The sequence below is a fragment of the Heliconius melpomene genome, chromosome 15 (genome assembly GCF_056956725.1).
Source record: "Heliconius melpomene rosina isolate 202511_hmr_F chromosome 15, ASM5695672v1, whole genome shotgun sequence".
NCBI lineage: Eukaryota > Metazoa > Arthropoda > Insecta > Lepidoptera > Nymphalidae > Heliconius > Heliconius melpomene.
The window spans coordinates 7411200-7436202 of NC_140403.1; the positions used below are offsets into that span (position 1 = coordinate 7411200).

Genomic DNA, 25003 nt, shown 5'->3' on the forward strand with positions numbered 1-25003 from the left:
GATATATGTAGATTAAATCTATTGATGATATCTAAGATTTATTGTACTGTGTGTTATATATATAAATGAATGTAAAAGTGTGAGTTCGAACCCAAGAAGTGCAAAATTTATGGTTATATAAAAGTTGTTTCTTTGGTTTAGATGAACAAAACGGTGTGGCAGTATAAATTTTCTCTGTCTTTCTCTCTCTCTACAAAATCTCTTTACCTCAAAATGCGATTTTTATAGAAAATATTAAAATATTTTTTTATTTAACTAATTTTTTAGTGGTGTACAATAAGTAATGATTCAATAAAGTACCAATTTGTAAATAATTACAATAAACCTGGTTCAATCAAGATTCCTTAGGGTTCCCAGGGTTAAGTCCTGTATATTGTATAATTAACAATAATAAAGTTATTAAGAGATTTTTATCACATGCATGGAAAACATTTACTTAACCACTTTACTGTAAAATTGCTTTACTGCACTGCACTCAATAATAAATTAACTACTTAAGTACTAGAAACGTAATGGTTTATAGCGTTTATAATGAAAAATGTATACATTATACACTTAACGTGATTATTACAATGATTGTACGTGTAAATTTGAGAAAAATTAAAATTTTAATTGTTTATAAATTTTGGATTTCAATCATCCCCTATTCATTTTGGCATGCGACAAAATGTAAACAAAGAAATAATGTTTTTAAAACTTTAAAGTAACTTTTTAATTTCTTTTTAATTTAGTCCAGGCTTACTCGTGTTTTAAAATATAAAAATTACTTTAACAAGAAACTTAATAAAAACATCAAATGTAACAACGGAATCACAACGGTATCTTATCAACAGGTTGACCGATAGTAAAAATGGCGGATAGCTGACCGATGCCAAAACATTGCAGTTGTACTCTTTAATTTTATTTATTTACTAGCGGACGCGCGCAGCTTCGCTAGTTTATTTAGGGGTGAATTCTAATAAACCATGAAACATGTGTTCGATGAAATATTTTTAAGAGTCGAAATTTCAAATTTTATAAAAATCGGTGGCGATTTGAAGATTTTTCCATACAAACTTTCAACCCCTTATTTGCACCTTTAGGGGTTGAATTCTAGAAAACCATGAAACATGTATTCAATTAAATACTTTTAAGAGTCTGAATTTCAAATTTTATAAAAATTGGTGCCGATTAAAAAAAAATCGATACAAACTTTTAACACCTTATTTGCACCCTTAGCGTGAGAAATCTAGAAAACTATGAAATACGTATTCAATTAAATACTTTTAAAAATCTAAATTTCAAATTTTATAAAAATCGGTGCCGATTTAATTTTTTTTCCATACAAAATTTGAACCCCTATTTCACCCCTTTAGGGTTAAAATTTTTCAAAATCCCTTCTTAGTGGATGTCCAAATTACGAAAGTAAACATCTGTCCAAATTTCATGATTCTACGCACAGCGGTTACGGCTGTGCGTGCGTCTTACCTCAGTCAGTGAGAACAAGTCCTTTTATATACAGGGTGAGTCATATTGAACTTTCCGATTTCAATAAGGTGTGTATTAAAAACAAAGCGACATGCAGTAAAAATTATTTTATTGTTTGAAAGCACATAACATGCAGTTTTAATTTAGTTGGTTTTAAAAATGATATCCTGTAAATGTCTACCTCCATTGACCACACACTGCTGAAGCCTTTCCCGGAAGTTGTCCATTACTCGTCGAGTCATATTCAGCGGAATAGCATTGATTTCTTCCGTGATTGCAGCCTTCAGTTCATCGATGGTTCGGGGACGATGCGTGTACACCTTTTCCTTCAGGTAACCCCAGAGAAAGAAATCGCAGGGGGTTAAATCAGGTGATCTCGGCGGCCACCCAACGTCACCTCGCAAAGAAATGAGATGACCGGGAAACATTTGTCGCAGGATTTCCATTGAACGCCTGGATGTATGGGCTGTAGCACCATCTTGTTGGAACCAGATGTTATCGTTGTCATGATTCTGCGTTAATTCCTCCAATTTCGGTTTCAGAAAAGTTTCAAGCATGTCGCAATACCGAGCAGAGGTAACTGTGACGACTTGACCATCTTCTTCAAAAAAATAGGGACCCCACACACCAAACTCTGCAATAGCGCACCACACTGTCACTCGAGGGCAGTGAAGTGGTCGTTCGTGTAGGTTTCGTGGGTTATTCTCAGCCCAGTATCGAAAATTCTGTTTGTTGACAGTTCCGGTGAGGTGAAAATGTGCCTCATCACTGAAGATCAAAACAGCAGTGCGGGGTTGTTGCGATGTTGTCCCGACCAAGCCATTGCTCACACTAAAACTGCATGTCATGGCGCGTCTAATGACACCATCCCCACCCTTCTACTCCTTCCCTTCTTCGTGCAACGTCCTTCCAAAACCGGAAAGTTCAATATGACTCACCCTGTATATAGATAGTAGTTTATTTTTATAATGTAACATTAGGTTCTTTCTACCTAATATATACGGGATACACTATGAAGCTAAAAAAATCCTAGAATCTTGATAGACATTGCAAATATGAGAAGAATAATGACATTATTACTTTATAATTTACCGTAACCTACTGCACACAGCAGAGTAGGCAGAGGGAACCTAGTGTTAAGACACTCCGTTCCCCACATAACCACTCATTTTTCAGTCACACTTTGTTCCCCTGTGCCACGACTGGCCTGATGTGTAATTTAACTAATCTATAGCTGCGAAAAATGGAATTGAAACATTCTAAATATTTGTTACTAGGTAAAAATATTAGATGCCTTCTGCCTCTGCTATATGCCAGCGTAAACCTAAAAAAGAGAAACCAGTCAAATCCGAATCGGACTCGCCCACCGTTAGTTCCGAATCAATTTCAGTGTTGGTTTCATTTTTTTAGAATAAAATGATTCTTTAAAGGTTCTTAGTTATTTGTTATTATAAAAGTTATTTTTATTTCTTTTGACGTACGGAACTCTAAAACAAACTAAAATATTAGTATAACCAATGTTAACGAAATATTATATTATAATAATTACGAATTAATTATAATCCTCAATAAGCAATTATAATATAATCCAACTTATTTTAAATAGCAATCAATTAAAAGCAACATAATGCGTATTATAATTGAAAATGAACGCAAAATTCATTAAATAAAATGATGGACGAAATTGATACGAATGTAAGTATCAATTTCAATAACGATTTATGGTGATGTCACATTCATTAACTCGTCGGCATATTGGAATAATAAATTATATTAATAAATGGTTAAATATTGAAGATTCTGTCGTAGTTAAGTGCGAGTTGGACTCGGTTACTGGAGATTCAGAATTGTTGGTTAAAGGGAAGTTAAGTTTGCTGGCATATGCAGGAATACGGCATATGCAACTACTGATATAGGTGTATTGTAGTTTCTTATTTAACATATAAATGTAAAATTCTTTATTCAGATTTTTTAATGTATTGTACTACAAGTTCTCTCTTCTTGCCAATATACTGTAGGTTTTAATTACGCGCCGTAAAAAGTCGACAAACTTAAGTTGGGCAACACAGTATCTTAACACTATGTTCCCTCTGCCTATCCTGCTGTATGCGGGATACAGCGTGAAGCTAAAAAAAACAAAGCAAATGCAATGCTATTATTTTCCAATCTATTTTATTTTCTATAATCAAAAGAATACTTTAAGAGTTAATAACTTTTAAATAGTAATATTTCAGTCACTTTAAAATACATTAGTCTCTTCTAAAAGTTATATTTAGAAACCTTAACCTGGTAAGCCTGCAAGTATAAGAGCTTGCAGAAGCTTAACTTCCAAAGTACATTTCTAGTTTCAATTTGTATGTACTCCATATAAATTTCGCTGGAATATCATGTTGGATTCTCATTATTTTAGTTAGTAACAGGCCTACTAATTTGCTCGTAAAGTCGTTAGTTCTGATAAAAAAAATAGGATAAAGGCAAGGCAAAAAGTAGGATAGGCAGAGGGCACCTAGTGTTAAGACATTTCGTTCCCCCTTTACAGCCAAATTTTCGAGACATTATGGGTTGAGTGGCGGCACTCAACGCCGCGCTTTGCCTCAACCTTCGCCAGAGCGAAGAAACGAGAATATAAATCTAAATAAATATTTAATTTCCTTGAGTGGAGATCGAACCTACAACGAGGTTCGTTTACAATCACACTTGTTCTCCTGTGCCACGCCTGTCCTGGATATATATAAAATTAATTTAAAATACGATTTCGAGCCAAGGAAGCATAATGAAAGCCTTACTTAATATGAATCACGTTATAAGTTTAATGGAATAAATGATCAAACCCCCGGGCCTACGCCTGTGCCGCTCTAAATTAATAGTATTACAACCTTCGCTGTTTGCAAACTGCAAGGCCTATAGGGATTGAGAAAGATAATTTGACAAGATGTTATACGCCATATAAACGTGTACCATGTCATATTTAAGTTCTCATATCATCAGCTTCACGCTGTATCCCGCTCACAGCAGGTTAGGCAGAGAAACTAGTGTTAACCTTTAACTATGGACGTGATTTTTTATAACATACATATGGACGTCGGGTCTGTCAGACCAGTGTATTTATTGGTCATATTCCGGCTGTTTTTTAAAGGAAGAAGACAATTTTATGTTTTAGTTTACATGAATAGCCTCTAATCAAACAAAATCAATATAAATAAAATCGCTTTTTATTAAAGTTTACGCATCACAACGATTTAAGTAACTTAAAGTCACAATTTCAGTCTTTGGCCACATGGGATGACTCTTAAGAAAATAATACTATAAAAAAAAGACAGATAATAAAATAAATATTTTTTTAACAAAATATAAAGTCTAACAAATAAAAAAAATAAAGAAATTACATCTTATGTTATAAAATAAAAATTTTGACAACACCTCAAGATAAGGTATTATTGAACATCGATACACAATGGCTTTCAACATTGTAGGCAAACAGGACGATTGCAGTCAACATAAGTATGTGTTGTGTTTCTATATATCTTTTGGGGGCAAAGTGTACATGTTTTTCAAGAATCCAGAACTATTTTTTAGCTTCATGTTCAATAAATGATAGATCAGATCGCGAAACGCGAGTCAAAGTCATTCTGAATTCTTAGAGTAGTTTAGTATACGAAACGCGTCTTTTTATTTGATAAAGTGCTAATTTCTTTATAAAATGTCGTCGTCCAATTCTTTTGTTTGATGTTGATTATAAAGTACCGATATTTTTGTCCCTGACGTGCTAGGTCGATCATTTTTTTCCATTTTATCATAAAAACTAAAAAAATTGAATCTTTTTTAGGTAAATAATATTTATATTACTAAAATATATAACAAACAATGCCAAATAATATATGATATAAAACAATAAAAACATTTGAATACAAATAATACAATTAAAATATTAAAGTATATTTTGTAATATTATAAAAATATATGGCGTTTTGAAATCATTCATGTATGGGAAACATGGACGTCGGGTCTGACAGACCCAGGCCCCGTTTAGAAAGTTAAATACTCACGTGTTTTGAACCCAGAGACACAACCACTGCTATCTACATTCATTTTGTCATTAACACGAAAGGTACTGAGAGACTCAGTGGCGGAGGTCACCGAGAAGTGGCCGATTTGTAGAATTCGTAGAACTGTCTGGTCTGTCAGACCCGACGTCCATACTTAAAGGTTAAGACACTCCGTTCCCCAATGCAATATATCTTGTATGGTAAAATGAGGATCTGTAATTTGAAGCCTCGAAGGGCAATTTTCACTTATCGAATTGTTTTTCTGTTACATATTGTAAGTTCTCCCTTTGTGCCAAATGTTATCACTATTAAGGTCTATTAGAAGTGCCCTATAAGTTTTAATTTCGCGACGAGTTTCACATAAAATACAGCATAAACGATGTATAAATGCTCGTATCTTTTGATTGTATTGAATTAGAAGCTTGATTTTTTGTGCATCACCCTTGGAGCACAGAAAAAAACCAAGCTTCCAAGTACCTCCACGCGATCCCAAAATAAATGTTCTGGACAGGCGGACAAACAGACAACAAACAGAAACTACACGAGTTTCGAATTTACTAATTCAATTATACATATTAAAAAAATAATTAATATACATAGGAAAAAAAACCCTTCTCTGGGACGTAGCTCTTATATATAGTATTATTATTTGGCAGCACGTATTAATTTGATTTATCACTGTCAATATTTATTCAATTCATTATAGTTAAATTTCAGTATTTAAACACAAATAACTGTTACAGAGTATCTGAAATTAATATTAATTAAATTAAAATAATTAAATCAGCTTCACGCATCCCACATATAGCAGGGTAGGCAGAGGGAAGACACTCCGTTCTCCACTTTCCGCCCACGCTTTCCACGCTTTGCTACGATACTATAGTAAAAAAATGAAAATATAAATTAAAATAAATATTTCATTTCCTCGAGCGGAGATCGAACCGACAACCAGTCGCAATTATAGTCACACACTTGTGGTTCTGTGCCATGACTCCCTTCAGACATCAGTATTAATTAATTAATTAATTTTTCACGTTATTGCTGTTCTTGTTATCGCATAGTTCGCAATATCGTTTGTATGTTGTTTAATAATTACGTACAAACTGCACAACGTCCGACATAGTCCAGGGAATATTGAATACCTGGCAGGTTTGTAATTTCTCTTCTACATTGGTAAAGATGTAATTTGAATTCGATGTTCATATACTAGAGTTTTGGCTAAAAATAGACCTTTTTCTTATTTACAATCTTAAAAATATACCTTATAAAAAATTATAATATTTTAAAAGAAAAATTGGAAAAAAACTAAATATTTAATGAATGTTTGATTATTTACCTAATTTAGTTACTATCGATTTTATATAAAATATCGTTTATTTTGCCATTAAATATTGGTATTAAATTCTTAAATTATACAAACAAGACAAATTAAAATTATTATAATATAACATTTTATATTTTTTTATCACTTTCTAAGAAAAATACATTTTAATACGTTTTTAAATAAATAATTTGATTTGAATTCAATAAATTCTGAAAATTTTGTTTGTTCGAACGCACTAATCTCGGAAATTGGAATAAAATCTACGATACAAATCGAAAAATTGATGGAAAGAATAAAGAAAATTCTTATTATTCGAACTCAGTGCACCATAACTGTTCTCGAGCTTAAAATTCAATATAAGTTTAAAGGCTCTTCTATGAAATATGCAAGTTTTCAGATGATACTTTTCTATACTAGCGTCTATAACGAGGGAAGTTTTAAGTATGTTTTCTTATATTATACTTATAACGAACGTTATATTTTATTAGCTTCACACAGCAGCAACCCAGTGTTAAGATACTCCTCTCCCTATTTTCCGTGGAATTCTGGAGGAATTGTGTGTTGAGTGGCGGAACTCAACGCCGCGCTTTGACTCGACGCCAGAGCGAAGAAATGAAGCTATTTAATTTATGAATGGGAGTCGAACCCACAACCAGTTACGTTTAGTGTAGAAACGCACTTGTGCCCCTGCGACTACGACTGACCTCACGTTATATTTGTATTGATTTAATATTTCCAAGAAATAAATTTATTAGCCTTAAACTCGTCAAAGGTTAAAGAACGGTAGATTAACCGATAACATAATATATAATGGCGTTCAAGTTGAAGGAAACTGCCGAAATCAGTAATTAATTTTATTACCCTGTACGAACTAGATTCGAAACACTTTATTGGATTTATTTGCTAATATGAAGGATAATTAAATTTTTAAATTAAGTTATTGTGCCTTACTCCGTGTATGCTAAGATGGTGTAATAAAATGACACTAAGTGTCATAACTCTCCGCTTTTCACCGCTGTTCTCTGCTTGTCATCGAATTTGTGATATTGCGTTTTAAGTCGCTACTTTGCTTTGATATAAGCAATGCTTTGAGTTACGCTTAACTCAAAGCATTGCTTATATCATAACGACCCCGAGACTAATAAAGGTGTGTAATAACATATAAGTTTCTTTTTATTTTTACATATAATATAATAGTGTCAAGTAATAAATTGTCAAGGTAGGCAAACTAAACCTTGTTTTAAGTGACTCTGTTCCCATTAGGACACCTCCGTTCCCCGTTTTCCGCTGATTTTTAGATTTCCCAAACGTCATATTTATTATTTCTTGTTCTCAATCTTCCTATTTTTTTGCATTTTCTTAGATAATGTCATGATAATTATATTATAACTAATATTAGTAAAATATATGGTGTATAATATAAAACACAAAATTAACATAGACAAGTCGTTTATAACAAATAAATTGCGTGACGTTAGAAGGTCGGAGTGCTGCTACGATGAACCTACGGCGTAGCATTTAACCTACGAATTTTATTAAGCTACGAAAATAAGCATTGCAAAAGATCCTACACTTTATAATAATTATAATTTTACTTAAAATTGATAACAATATATTTCAATTGAAGATTTCTTTTTAATTATATCTTTTTAAAATGAAAATGAACAGAAATACTTTTTTTCTTTATATATACAAGTATTCTTAAAAGAAAAGGTCAAGATATAATCAGGTAGTAAATAATCTTCAATACAGTGCTTTAAAGCCACTCAGTTATATATTACATGAATATTTTTAATTAATACGAACAAAAAGCACGTTGAAGGCTAAGGGTGTGGCTTCGGAACTGGGTTAAATGATTTGAAGTGACGATCGAACGAGAATTGAAGAAGACTCAGCTGAGGTGCTGAGCGAGCCGTTTTGAGGGTCGAAACGTACTTATGAAGGCCTGTCTTACAAACCTGAAGGGTTTTCACGTGAAGAAACCTCTAAGACTAGTCTGAGACCGTTCTTGAAAGCCAAATTTAGAATGTTGAAAAGTTCATGCCATAGAGTGTTATATTATCTGAGATATATTTTGGATAAAAAAATATGGTGAGACGTGGATAACGTTACGTTACTTATATTATTAATATTTTTTTAACTCAAACGTGAATGAACTATTTTGTTTAACTACTGTTCTGTAACCTTTTCTACTATTTTTATTCATATTTTTATTCAATTATGAAAAATATTTAAATTAAAAATAGCAATATTACAGTTCTCGTTATAATTTCTACAATATATTTCACCTGGCTAAGCTTTTTATCTCTATATCAGGCTACTTAAACGCGAAAAGCTTATTACATCTGTTATTTTATGCAATTTAAAAGAGCGAAACACGACGCCGGCCTTTTAGAGCGTCCAGTTTTTACTCTAATTTAATATTAAAATTGAAATAGAGCGAGACTATAAATGTACAGAAATAGTAATATTGGATTTCCTACGAACTTTCCACAAACCTATTCAATACAGGTTGTTTGAATTTTTGACCAAACCAGCCGTCATTCGATTCTACGTTTAGTGAAATGCAACAATGCTATTATAAATGACTTGAAATCTCTCGTAGCAACTCGTATGAGCAAACTTTGCTTGGGCGATTTTAATTTAAAGTTTTTATAGCTACGGATGTTTTATTCGAATACTGTTATAACTTTGAGGCCAGGCCTGACGTGATGCAGAGGCACGAGCATGATGACAGTAAACGCGATAGGCTGTGGGTTCTATTCCCACTTGAGGGAAATATTTAATATTGTCATTTTCTTTGCACTGTTGAATCCCGCCAAGCAACATACAATGGCGGAAATTGGCGGAAAATGGGTAATAGAATCTTAACACTACATAGGTTCCCTCTGCCTACCATGCTATGTGCAGGATGCAGCATGAAGCTATAGCTACTAACATTTGTAGTAATACTTTTTTATTAAATTACCTTGATATTCCTTCTAGTTTGCTTGGAGAAATAATGTTTAAACGAAATTAAATTGTCAATACTATTTAAATTATGCATTCAATCGATAGTAGGTACATCGTTGTCTGTTATGTTGTTATTTAATTTTCTTTAACGTATAATCCTTAAAATAACATAAGTATTGGTTTTTTTTTATAGTACAATTAAAAATAGTACAGTCCTTTATAATTTATATAAATACTAATCAAATCATTAAATATAAAAATCAATATATATCAATATATATAATGTTAGTGAAAATAATGATAAATATTAAAAAAAAACATAGTTTTAGTGAAAATAATACATAATGAAATATGAAGCTATTTTCAAGTACTACCAGTCTTTACAGAGACGAGCTTGGTTAAGTGTTCGTCAAACATCGTAATGACTGCAAAAAACGTTATAAAATTCTTTAAAAGTGTTTTTTTTTAAGAGGTAATTTTCCATAAAGTTTTTGATCTATTTCTTATGTTTCATATAATATTTAATAGACACTATCAATCTTAATATATAATTTCTGTTAATGATATAGTAAAATAAAAAAAAAGAGATATTGCGTGTTGAGTAACGTAACTTAACACCGTGCTCATACACTATTATTGTTATTTGCGTTTAGTGACTAGATTGTCGACTTATTATCGGCAATTTGATGAAACAGCCATTATATTACATATGGCTTAACGACGGAAAAGTTCCAAGTAGCTATCTCCGCCAGCCCCGTAGAAGCCAAACCAGGGCTAGAATATATTCCGGAAGTGAGGAAAACAACAAAACGATTCTAAATTGTTAGTCGAATGTAAGACATCTGGTAGCGAATTTTGTAACTGAGAACAAGAGAAATTCCGTCCCCCATTTTTTATCAAATTCTGGAAGCGTTGCATGTTGAGTGGTGAAACTCATCTATCTCTCTGCATCGACACCAGAACGAAACAAAAATGTTAAATAAATAAATATTTATTAATAATATTTATTTCATCAAATTAAAATACATTTAAAATTACTCAATTCACGTGTAGCTTCTATTAAAAGGAAGAAAATGAAAAAAAAGTGCTATTAAAAATACCATACCACATAATATGCAAATGAAAAATTTATTTACGAACATTCCAGGGTTAAAACGGTTCGCGGGTTAATTGCCGGATTCCTTCCACCGACGCAAAAGCAAGTGGGGTTTTTTGTATACAAAGTGAACTTCATTTTTACTGTATTAATGGAAATTAAGGCGGCAAATTTATATAGCGACCGCGCTCTACTTATAAAATATATGTTGCTGAAATATACGTATAAAAGGTTAATTAAATTAATAAGAAAATTATGTCGTACAATATTTTTTTAATATTTCGTAAAAATCATTGTATGAAATATGAAATATATGCATTACACATATATAAACTATAAATAATTGCTTCCACCCAAGGCTTCGCCCGCTTGGTATGTTGGCAAAATTCATACTGATAAAATTTCACATTTTTAATATGAATTGGATCGTGCTTACAGGTCCATGATTTTGCATGCGTTTTCCAAAAAAAATCTTTATATACAAATATTCTTCGCTTTATTCGAACAAATATTAATCGCTTATTGATATTTTTAAGGATAAAATAAAACCATTGTAAAACAACTAAATAGACAGAGGGAGCCTAATTTTCGAGGCATTGTATGCTGAGTGGCTGAACTCAACGCATCGCGTTGTCTTAATATCAGAGCAAAAAAAAATTATAATAATTCATTCCCCAAGTTGAGATCGTACCCACAACCGTCGTATTTAGAGACAAAAACTGTGCCATGACGGCTTTAGTGCGTTGTTATAAATACTTCCTAATTAGTATCTATGGCTAAAGATGATTTGTTCGTGTAATTAACAAATATCTACCTCGTATATATCAATTATTTTTGTAAGCTACCTGTCAAAATCGTTCTATGAATATATTATCAAGTTCTTTCGGGAGTATAGCGAACTGGGACCTCCTGTGACAAATAAATGGCTTTAAATAAAAATATTTAAGGAGGATGACAAATTAAGTAAAACTTATAGTAGTGTATATAAAATTAGGTCTTTGAATTTTTTTTATTAGCTTCACGCTGTATCCCGCACATAGCAGGGTAAACAGAGGGAACCTAGTGTTAAAACACTCAGTTCTCCACTTTCCGTTCTGTGGCGCCAGAGCGCAGAAATGAAAATATTAAATAAATAATCATTCCCTGAGTGGAGATCGAACCTACAACCATCGCGTTACAGTTACACCCTTATGCCGGCCTGACTACCTCTTTATTATTTGACGGAAATTCGTCGTTTTTATTCGTCGTTTTTACTCACGTCTAAAAAGCTATAACATTATTTTACGTCGACATTTAGAACGTTTGGTCAGGCCAGGTTAGAGGCCGAGCGAGGTGACGCGTCCATCAACTTTGTCAACTATCACGGCCATTGCCTAAATTGCCTTCCCTTTGAGACTTTTTCAAACAAGCTAAGGTAACACTATTAAGTTGTTATAAAAAGATTTATTTAGGAAATTATTAATTATTTTGCATTATTTTTAAATTATTTTCAATGTTAATATTATTAATTGGGTATTCATCGGGATTTAGACACATAATAGGGAAAAATGATTTTGAAATCAATAGAGAGAGTATTTTATATGTGACTAGCGGACGCATTTAATTTTTTTTCCATACAAACTTTGCACCCTTATTTCACCCCTTTAGGGTTAAATTTTTTTAAAATCCCTTCTTAGTGGATATCCAGATTACGAAAGTAAACATCTGTCCAAATTTCACGTTTCTACGAACAGCGATTACGGCTGTGCGTGCGTCTTACCTCAGTCAGTGAGGACAAGTCCTTTTATATATATAGATAATGATATACTTAATAGTGAAGATAAAATGGTATTCTCTATTACCAAAAATATATTAACTTCAACTTATTATATATTAGCTGCACGCTGTATTCCGCAAACTATGAAGCTAGAAAAAAAATACTTTTATGAGTATTACAGAAACTGATTAGTTGATTTCAGTCATGGCGCAGGAACACAGAGTGTGGCTGTAAAAGCTCGTAGGTTCGATCCCCACTCGAGGCAATGAAATATTTATTTAAATTTATATTTCCATTTCTTTGCTCTGGTGTCCAGGCACAGATCGGCGTTAAGATTCACGACTCCTCACGCAATACAGCAGAAAATGGGGAAGGAGTGTCTTAGCACTAGGTTTCCTCTGCCTAACCTGCTGTGTTTGGGATACACCACATGGCTGATTTAATTAACACGTTTAACATGTTCTAACATGAAGTAACGGGACACCTGTGGCATAAACTAATATTTACCATTTTTCATTCTAATAAAACATGTCAATAGAAGTCAAGATTTTAATCGACGCATATATAATGTAGTTTTAATAACAGTTTTTGTTTCCCCGCAAGTGACATTAGCTATTTTATTTGTAAATAAAAGTTATATGCTTACTTCGTGTTTAATATTCTTCACTTTTTTATTTTTATAAGCTGATTATGCTTAATTTTGTATACATACTAGCGGACGCGCGCAGCTTTGCTTGCGTATTTAAGGGTGAAATCTAATAACCCTTGAAATATGTGTTCGATTAAATATTTTTAAGAGTCTAAATTTAAAATTTTATAAAAATCGGTTGCGATTTAAAGATTTTTCCATACAAACTTTCAACCCCTTATTTGCACCCTTAGGGGGTGAATTCTAGAAAACCATGAAACACATGTTCAATTAAATATTTTTAAGAGCCTAAATATCAAATTTTATAAAAATCGGTGGCGATTTAAGAATTTTTCCATACAAACTTTCAACCCTTTATTTGCACCCTTAGAGGGAGAATTCTAGAAAACGATGAAACACGTGTTCAATTAAATACTTTTAAAAATCTAAATTTCAAATTTTATAAAAATCGGTGCCGATTTAAATTTTTTTCTATACAAACTTTGAACCCCTATTTCACCCCTTTAGGGGTAAAATTTTTCAAAATCCCTTCTTAGTGGATGTCCAGATTACGAAAGTAAACTTTTGTCCCAATTTAACGTTTCTACCATCAGTGGTTAAGGCTGTGCGTGCGTCTTACCTCAGTCAGTGAGGACAAGTCCTTTTATATATATAGATTAGATTTTTATGTATTATAATTTTAAGCTTTATACTCTTTTATTATAACATTAGTGTGATTTTTAGGGTTCAGTACCTCAAAAGGTAAAAACGGAACTCTTATTATCTCTGCTAAAACCTATGTGGTCTGGGGTCCACGAGAAGTACCGTGGATCTACAATTACGAAATTTGGCAGTAAGCGAAAACTGGCAGTATAAATAAGGGAAAAAGAATCTACAATTAATTACAAAAAACCTAAAATTCATAGACATTTCATAGAAAAAAATCTTCACAAACTTATCAATGTAGTTCATTTTATACAAACAGAGTGCATATGCCCGTAAAACTTAAGTTTGTCAAATCCTAAAGTTGTTCCCGTTGATCTACAATCCGGAAATTGGTATGAACTTGGTGCACTTAACCAACTTTTTTTTATTTCCCTGTAGATGTTACATATTATATGAAATGAATATAAAGTATAACTTTAGTAGGATATCTCAGGCTCACTCGAAATAAGCTTAATAATTTAATTTTCGTCAGCAAAATAAATAAAAATATATAGAATCTATCTATAACAGAAATCTTACGTTAGAAAAACCACCACAATTATTATTGCTTTTCAGAAGTTATTATAAGTCATTTTCAGAATAAAATGTCGCGTGTACAATATTATTATTGCTTGAAGGGAACTACAGTTCAAACTTTTTTAGTTCCAAGTACCCTTTACTAAAAGTTTTTATGGTATGCATATACTCGTACATAGAATTATGAATGAGTAACGTAAATATAAATAAAACGATTCAAAATTAATTTTAAAAATAAAAAAAACAGTTTTTATCTTAAGTAGCTACTTTACTGTATTTTATTTTAATAGTACTTTAATGAATTTAACATTATTTAAAGCTTAAGTTAATCGAGATTCTCCATGTTTTCCCTTTTTAATAAATATCGTTGTTATAAATAAAAATTTTCAAATCAACCCGAATGTAGAAACTATAACAAAACAAATGAAATCCCTGTAATTGTTCAACTTTGAAGGTGAAATAAAAGGTCGTAAGATCGATATTTGTTGTTTAGTTATATGAACCACTGCACCAATTTAAACAGTATAATTTAAAACATTTTAAATTTAAATTATAATTAATATACGTTGTGTATCAACTCATTATCAAAATTTAAAATTTAAAAAAGCTTACGCTGTATCCTATCTGTAATCTTATACCTATCAAGGTAGGCAGAGGAAACTAAGTGTCTGTTCACTCCGTTTCCAAATTTCCTGAAAATCAATCGTGATGGAACAGATATTGTCTTGTTAACAGAGCGAGGAGAAATGAAAACAATCCATTCCCCCAAACAGGAATCGAACCTACAACCGTCGAACCACAACGATCTCAATTTCATAATAAATTACATTTTTTCACATTTCGAGGTAAAAATTCAAAAATAAAATATAACACAAACCTATATTGAATACAAATGAAAAGACTCCGGCTTGGAACAACGGAGTTGCTATGAAAATAGTGGAGCGCTGTGAAATGAAACGAGGATGAAAATGTGATGCGGCACTGTCACCAGCACACAAAGTTGGAAAATGGTTTAGGCTTCTGCATGGCAAATAAAATTTTCCAGTTTTCCTTGTTTACCTACTGGGTATACTCTATTTTAGGTCTATTTGTTGAATCCGGATTTTAAATGTTTGTTGACGATGCGTTTATTGTTATTTTAGTGATTTTATTTCTATCGTTCTTTTTATTTTCAGTTTCAAGGTAAACAGAGGGAAGCTAGTGTTAAAACACTCCGTTTTCCACTTTCTGTCGAATTTTTGAGCAATTGCGTATAAATAGTAGAACTATAAATAACTGGCAATCGAACCCATAACCGTTATTTTTATAGAATGCTATATTGTTCATTTACACCTGTAGATAATAAAACAATTACATTAAAAAAATAAAAACATAATTATTCACGCGTACAAGTAAGTATTTGTGATAAGTCTCTACGGTTACTTAGATTTTGATGGCTAATAAATAAATAAAATATAGATAAATAAATGAAAAAAAAAGAGAGAATGCAAACTTACATCATTTAAATCATGAATCCAGTATAAACCATATGAAAATACTCCTGTAGCTTCCATCCTGCACTATAACTTTCTTTCATAAGAATATAGATTTCTCCTAAAAACACTTCTTCTTTAGACACCTTCTTTATCAACTGGAACTCCATATTTAACACTGAATTATATACACAAATATGCACGTAAATTCACTTTTGCTATTATTAATATATCTTTTATAATAATTATTTAATAAATATAACTAAATATAGGTTTTAATTAATTTTAATACATAATTTTATATACAAAAGTAGGGAATAAATATTAAAATTTTTAAGGTATATTTTTTATTGTATGTAGAATTATATGAGGCTTTATACAGTTTATTTATATACGTCAAAATAATGTTTTTACATTATTGCATAATTATATTAAGAAATTAGGTTAAATTTAGCTTCTAGGTTCGATTTTCAGTGCAATTTGCTAATCGATGATAATCCAATCTCTAGAGGTGGCCGTAAGCATGAATGCCAGAGTGTATTGCCCTAACTACAGAAATTACCTTCTAAATAACCTTATTTTTCACTTCCTTTTCTTTAAACAGTTAAATATTTCGTTAATTTCTTTGATTACACAATTAAAGGACTTCAAAAATATTTGATATCATCGATTTCTCCGAAAATAATTTTATTTGGACATGCTTTTTTCTAACACTGTTTTTATAATCAAATTCACTATCATATATTATTTATTTCTTAATGTACAAATACTCGTATATATATAATTATTTTTTTTCACTAAATATATGTATTTTCAACTGAAAACTAAATAAAATCATAAAGTAAATATGTCAATAAACAGACAAATTTCCGAATGTTTGTCTCCATTGATGAATTTACTTTAGCTAACGAGATAGTGTCCCTGCTAAATGAATTACTGATAGCACTGCACTGAAATGGCGCGAGGTACAAATTTTAACATTTACAGTGAAAATACACAATTTTAAAAGAAAAAACACAATTTTCATATTCACCAGAAAATTTTTTCATTATATTATTTTAATTATAATTTAATATTTCAACTTCATTTGTAATTTTCATATTTTACACGTTCTAGGCATGCCCTTGCCGAACTTATAGCAGACGCTAAGGTCAACTATTAATTAACTCTAATGCGATTACCTTAATTATAAACTGTGTATTCTGTCTGTTCATTGGATCAACAAACTTATATAAAAAAGTAATATATTTAAGCAATGTTAAATATTTATGTGTATAACATATAACATTTCTACATTTAAATAATGACCTTATTATATTTATATTGAAAAATAAAATCATTTTTTTAATTTTCTACATTTTTTATTTAACTTGAATTATTTGTATATAACAATAGAATTTACACAATTAACTATTGTTTTACAATTATTATCTCATTCATTCATTATTAATAAACTTCTATACACTTGTGAACAATACATAAAGCGAGACATTGCAATTTTTTATTCAATTGTTTCATAGAAACTTTGAAACTTATAACTTATAAATTCAATACGATCGAAAGTTTACCGCGTCAATGACGTCACCTTTATTAGAGAAACTACGAATTTATGTGGTCGGGCAAGCTGGCCCGATCGGGACTGACTGCCAAACCCATAATCCGTTAAGCCCACCCTTCAATGATCATTTGTTTGTGATATAAATAAAAACACTGACTTTTAGTGTAACTTTTGAACTAACAAACTTTAAATTTTCGTATAGAGGTAGTGCCGGTGGGACACTACGCGCTGCACTGGGCGGGAGCGCGCGCGGGCGCTGTGTGCCCGATGTTAGCGCCACGCCGCCTCAGCCACGACTGCCGGCATGGAAATTCGATTTTTCTGACGTTTCCTCCGCGCCTTGCTGTACGATCGAACTGCACGTCACATGGACGGATGGATGGATGGACGGGTTCACCGATTTTGATTTTGCCAAGTCATTTCTTAATAATTATCAAAGAAAATCAAAATCTGAGTTTTTGTGTAAATTTTGTTTTTAATCATTTAGTTTTGGCTATCTTTAAATAGTAGTATGTGTTGATTTTACAAATAAAAAACTATATTTTATTTTTAATAAAAATCTAACAGTAAAACAGCTTAATTATTTACATATTAATAACATAATAAATGCTACAATAATATTTTATTACAGAAATCCTATTAAATATTAATGAAATTGCCACTTGCGCGCACTAAATGTGGAAATAAGCGCTATTTCTCATGGTTTTCGAAGCAATGTAAATTTTATAATTTTTTTTCCCGACTCGAATCGTCGGGTGTAATAAATACCAGCGGCAATCGTTAAAGCCATATTCGGGAAATAAGTATAATTTACATCACGAACGTTTCCAGATTTCTGAACGTAAAAACGGTACCGTAATTGGTGTTTTGTTTCTCGTTAAATATTCAAGCGCACTCAACATCTCCATTTGTTACTTTTATTTACTTTTCTAATAGCGAATGTGATTTAAAAATGTTTTATTTAATAAGGACAAAAATTGCTTCCTGTAAAACTTTCTGAAAAAAATAACTTTTTCCTATAAGTCCTGTCCTGAACACTGAGACCCTGACCTGAACCTGAACATTAAGAAAAAAACCACAATTTTCTTTATATCACAGATCCATAGGAACCCCATATTTTGAAGGATTGGTTGGGGACAGAGGTCCAACACGTAGAGAATACATATTTTTTCCCCGTATGCAGCCAGCCTCTGACTTGTGCAAGCAAGATGGCTGTAATCAATTGTTCTCAATTCTACGAATGGGTAAGAACTTTTTTATCACGGCGTATCTTATAACAGTTGTGAACGTAATGACTAGACACTACGTTCTCTCCCGGAGTGCGAGACAAAGCTCAAAGATAAAAACATTACTATGATAATATATATCCATTAAACGAAACGCAAAAAATCAATAAACACATTAACAAAGCAATATTCCGTCCAAGCATATAATTTAAGGCACTCACGCCGAGTGGCATTTGTTAAATGTCTCTCTAATAACTATTATAGATAATAGTGCCTCAACACTACTTTTATATAATCTTCGTAGCATTTACTAAGAAAACGGCTGCATACAAACATGATATAGGTCAAATGCTGTTGAGCTAGTTTGACCCCACTATTGTGGCCTTATAATAGCTGTGTCTTTATTATATCTATCTACCTGCTAACAATGGGTTGTGTTAAATTATGAAAAATAAAGAAATATCTAAAAATAACGTCTTCTTGTAAGAGTTTTTCAAAGAGGAATATCTTTAATCTGTCTCTGTCTGTGTGACGGTTTTAGATTCGATTCTTACTCTGGAGAATTATTATCATTTCCTAATTAGGGTAACAAAACAAAAACAGGTTTTGTCATCTTTGGGCTGGTGTACTCCAGTATTAGATTAAATCATTTAATCGCATACAACGTAGAGTTGTGGATGAATGATCTGTAAGAGTCCCGACAGTCTGCAAGAGTCCTATCAGTTGGTTTTGCATAGAGACGTCTCCTGGCTATGCTTCATGTGTTCTGGGCAACTCATTGACCTGGTACCTGTCGAAGATATTTCTAATACCACAATACGTCACACACACTCAGCTTAAAGGCCGCGCGCACTTCACTTCTTCTATCTACTCTGGGGTTAGCGTCTGGTCTGGTGTTAGCGTCTGGTCTGGTATTAGCATATACCATCAGGTGATCGACGTGCTTATTTGTCTTCGTCTTATCCGTAAAAAAAAAACACTATCCATCTTATTTAGCAAATAGGATAAAAGCTTGTAAAAATGCACTTATATACGCTTTCAATTACTTATGTTACATACAAAAGTAGCAAGTTATTTTAGTAATTACTTAGTTTTGTACAACGTCTACTTACATTTAAGCCTTTAATTCATATTCATATAATAAAATAGCGTAAAGTTAAGTTTATTATATTACCAGAATATATCTGATGTTCTGGTATTTTAAAGTTAGAAATATTTTTAGGTAAGATTTTACTATTGTATTTATTGTTATTTCTCATGTAGTTACGAAAATAATAGTTAAAAGAACAATTCGTGAGATACAGACAATAAACACTACGATATCCGTTGTCATATTTCATAAGTTATTTGTTATATATGAAATCGCTTTTGTGTTTTAGGGTCTCGTATTTCAAAATCAAAAAACGAAACCCTCGTAGGATCAATTTGTTGTCTGTCTGTCCATCTGTCAAGACCGTTTATCACGATCGCGTGGGGGGTATCGAGCTAGAATTAATAACAAATATCCTGGTTAACAGTCCATTGGAGCACAGAAAAAAATCAAACTTCTAAGTTAATAGATACGAATGTAAACAAAACTTATAGAATACAGAATAAAAGAATTCAAGAAAATGAACATTTATAGATATTTTATAGAAAAAAAATTGCAAATTCAAGTTTGTCAACGTTTATAAATAGCACGGAACCCTCTGTATGCGAGTCCGACTCGGATTTGACTGGTTTTTAAATTTAATTTATATAAATTTAGTTATTCAATGGTGCTCATAATATTGTTAAATATTTAATGCGGAGAATTAATAACTGAGTAGAAGATGTTTGGAATATTTTTCAATGCATTATTTTAGGCGACAGCGTTGAGTCCCGCTCTCAAGACGCAATACCTCCAAAATTTGGCGGAAAATAGAGGACGTAAAGTACACAAGGTTCCTTCTACCCAGGATGATGGCAGAAGGAACCTTGTGCAGGATACAACGTGAAATTAAAAAAAATCATTAAGATAAAATAAGTGAAAATTCAAGTGCTATAATAATACTTCAATTAACCTAACTCTGAGGCTCTCGTGGCGTATATCTCGGGAAGCCGGGACCGCTAAAAGCCATTGGCAGCTATCCAAACATCGTGTACGACAGACCTAATATACATTCAAAGAACTAAATATATATTTAATGAGAGTGTAAAAGAGAATTCGAAACTAGATATAGAATATAGAAATAAATAGATCGTTAATCGTTTCCCATTTATTTTATGTTATATAGAGTATATAAAAACTAGTTGTTACCCGCAAGTTTGCGTAAAGTGAACGTAAAATTTAAAAAAAATCATATTTCCCTTTCCCGTAACAATTTAAAAAAAAAACTTTTTAAATTATGTAATTTACTTAAATTTGTTTTGTCGGTCAATCAAAGGAAGCTTTTAATACATTATAATTACAGATAGCTTTAGATGGTGTATTCTGTAAATGTTGATTATTTGGCATGGGAATAAAAAACTTATTATAAACGCATTATCATCACGCGTTACATGTAGTGTTAAAACACTCCGTTCCCCAGTTATAATTATTGTATCATACTGACACTTGGAAATTATATACAGGTTAACTTAGCAATACAATATTATGATACCATCGAGCTGATGATAATGATGGAACCTTGAACCTACTAGTGATCATATCGAGTTTATATTCTTCTTATTAATGTGTTCTGTTGAAAAAAAAAGCATATTTTTCATTTATTTTCGATTAATTTATATTGTAGTAAATATGTAACTACTTTTAACTATTATTGGCATGACAATTGTCGGCCATGACAAAGCTCGAAACTATATATAGTAAAGCTTTTATTGTTACATCAATTCAGTTATTGAATGCACTTCATTTTGATTTTTCAACAGGCTGAATAGTCAAATAACAGGAACTAGAGATGAATGTTTACAAATATTTGTTTAAATTCAATATTTTGCTAGCTTTACGCATTTCTACACCCTTTGGCCTAGTGGCTATCGAATCTATGTCTTTCTAATAAATACAGACACTCTGTGAGTTTGATTCCCACTCGTGGGAATTAATTATTTTAGGGTACAGAATTAGTACTGATATAATATGTAAACCAACATATATGTATAAGTATAAACTATGCAAAAAATATAAATATGTTTGTTTAAATGTATTCAATTTCTATAAAAAATATTTGCTCCAGTTTTTTATAAATTGACTCGATAAAGTAAATAAACTGTTTATAAAGTGGAGTTAAATAAAAATCAAATAACGTTTCTATTTGAAGAAGATTTATTTTTTCACATTCACTTTAATATTTAACTAGTCGTCGCCCGCAACTTTTTTCCGTCAAATTTTCAAATAGTAAAACGGAAAATTCCATTTCCGTTTAAACGTTTCCTTCACGATATATCACACACATAGCACGATAGACACTCCGTTCTCATTAAGATATTTCCGTTCTCCACTTTCCACAGAATTCTCGAGGCATTGCGAGCGACAAAATGAAAATATTAAATATTTCTTAAAACTTCTTTCTTCTTTTAAAATATATACAAATATAATATAAAATATAACTAATAAATAAAATAATCAAGCACCCTCCACGTCGTACACCACCACTTGAAAGGTAATTCCACTAATTTGTATGTTCCAGTAAACTGAGGTGGTTAGTACAAGTCAATCTCATGTCGAGTTTACGTTGCCCGTTGAGAATGTATATGGATAATTGTTAAATATAATTATTTTCTATTAGATCGATAGGTTTATCCTTTTTATAATATTGGTAAAAATATAGATGCTAGTATTGGCGCAAAATATGACTGTAAGCGCGACAGGTCGTGGGTTCGATTTCCATTTGATTAATTTAAATATTTAATATGTCTTCGCCCTGGTCTCGAGGCAAAGCGCGTGAGTTTCACCAAAAATAAATTCCAAATATTCCAAAATTCAATTCCAATATTCGAAGAAAGTGGAGAAGGGATTCCATCTGCTTACCCCGCCATGTGCGGGATACAGCGTGAAGCTGATTTGATTTTGAATGTTGATTTACGTTGAATACAGCATAAATATTATACTATTTCTATATTAATACCTTTTCAATAAATTCTCATAAATAGTATCTAATTTGGTGCATTATAATAATATGTAAATATGTCATATATTACACTTTAAAAAAATGTAAATGACTCATTAAAAGCGAAAATAATCTTTCCAAACATTAACTTTTTTAAAAAAATGCAATTATGTCGTTAATTATGTATGTTTATTATCAAAAACTATATTAACCTAAGTCAATATTAAAAATATAATTCAATACCAACTTCCCTATATTTAATTCAATTTAGACACGCCCAAGTAATTTGAACCGGCGGTGTAAATGAAATTTCATTTAAGTTGATGAATTTTTTAAGCTACAGCCCGTCGGTACTCAGATTTGTAAGTCAAATATAAACTGTAATGAGAAAAGTATGGGAAATTAAGTGATTATTCATAAGGAACTAAGTCTATACTACTAAGTCTATAATACTAACTTAAGTTAATCCACTGCGTTCCCATTAAGACACTTTCGTTCCCTACTTTTCGCTGACTTTCGCGGAACTCAACGCTGCGTTTTGCCTGGTTACCAAAGCGAAAACATGAAGATATTAATTTCTTTTGCCTCTGCGCCCCAAAGGCCTCTAGTATATCTTTCTTTAACTAAATAAGTTATTAAATCGATAAACCATTTTAAAGGGTTACGATATATTTTTTCAATGGTAAAATTATTTCTGAAGCACAATTTATTATGAATAATATGTAATATTTAACAAAAAAGAACGAGAAAAGAGATCTCTCATCAAACTACCCTTGAAGTCTTAACCTTTCCAATAAAAAAAGAATCCTAAAAAATACAGGCGAATTGATAACCTCCTTACAGAAGTCGGTTAAAAATGAATAAAAAAATTTAAAAAAAATGGAAAATTCACATACAAAACTACTGATATCGATTTACCTGACTAAAATATCAACCCATTACTCTTTCACGTTTTTATTCCATTTACAATCTCCTCTGTTCCGAACATCTCCCAAAGGATTGTCGATTGCAAATGTTTATTTAATAACTAACGAGACTATGCTGTACTTGCGAGTGCATAGTGGATCGAGTGAAAACTTTTAATGATTTAACTTACACGCTGTTTCACGGTAATATTTATTTAAACGTTCACGGGATAGCCATTTTTCTTTTTCGTTTTCTAGAGCTAGATAAAGAGATAGAAATTATTGATAGACAAAAATCTATTTTATGTTCAGTTTAGTGTAATATAAAGTTTTGTGGCAATATTTGAATATGCATGTGTCCAAATTATTGATTTTTAGACACCCCGTTTTCCATTTTTCGCCGATTTCTAAAGGAAACGCATATTGAGCGGCGGAACTCAACACCGTTCTTTGCCTTGAGGGCAATAAAATATAAAATATTTAATTTGTTCGAGTGGAAATCGAACCCACTACCTGTCGCGTTCATATGCTTGTAACCCGCCGCAATGATGATTTGATGCAAGACTAAACTACTAATAGCATACAACTTTAAAAATATTTTTTTAAAAAAACTTAGTCTAAAAAATCCACGTACGATGAAGGCTTTTTAATTTTTTAGCAAAAAAATTAAATTCGCTAGCTAATGAGGTGTTAACATTAAAATTAGTTTAAAACGAAACGAAACATATCGTATAAATATAATAAAATATAAATTATTATATATATTTAAAATCGACTGCATATTGCAAAATATAGGTAATACTAATATTTGCAATTTAAATATTTAAAAATACGAATACCGAATTGTATATTATTACCAAACAGATATATATCTTCTAGCATCGCAATATATGGATGTGTGAGTGAAAGAGTTGTAACCATGCTGTCAAATAGCACACACCTACACTAAATATGAACACACACAAACGCAAAGCTTAGCTTAGACCTCGCAAACTGTACTTCTATAAGGATTAATATTTTAAATGCCATATACTCACATGAGGTAGTCGCTACAATTTAGATAGATAATCCTTATTAAAGCTAGAATGTTGTAAATCCTTACGCATTCGTAAGGTTTCGTTACACTTGCATACAATGCACACGCTACTACTATGTAATAGGATTTACTATGCTTGGGTGACCAATTGCGGTATTAGGGGCATTTGTGAGCCGATAAGTGAGGTTTTAGAGGGATTCTCAAAAATTAAATATTTAAAATTAAATT

At 31.5% G+C, this 25003-nt stretch overlaps 1 protein-coding gene and 1 long non-coding RNA gene across 4 annotated transcripts in view; both read right to left on the reverse strand.

The window, feature by feature from the left end:
* Positions 1 to 17854, reverse strand: part of LOC146531559 (uncharacterized) — a 55930-nt gene extending 38076 nt beyond the window's left edge. Inside the window, exon 1 of one of the 3 annotated variants that reach the window (XM_085198325.1) lies at positions 17723 to 17854. The gene's annotated coding sequence lies outside the window, so the exon portion shown is untranslated. Of the gene's footprint in view, positions 1 to 17655 lie in introns of all 3 variants that reach the window. The other 2 variants (XM_085198323.1, XM_085198324.1) reach the window with 2 other exon arrangements.
* Positions 1 to 25003, reverse strand: part of LOC146531560 (uncharacterized) — a 63971-nt gene that overhangs the window by 2868 nt on the left and 36100 nt on the right. The gene's annotated exons all lie outside the window — the stretch shown is intronic.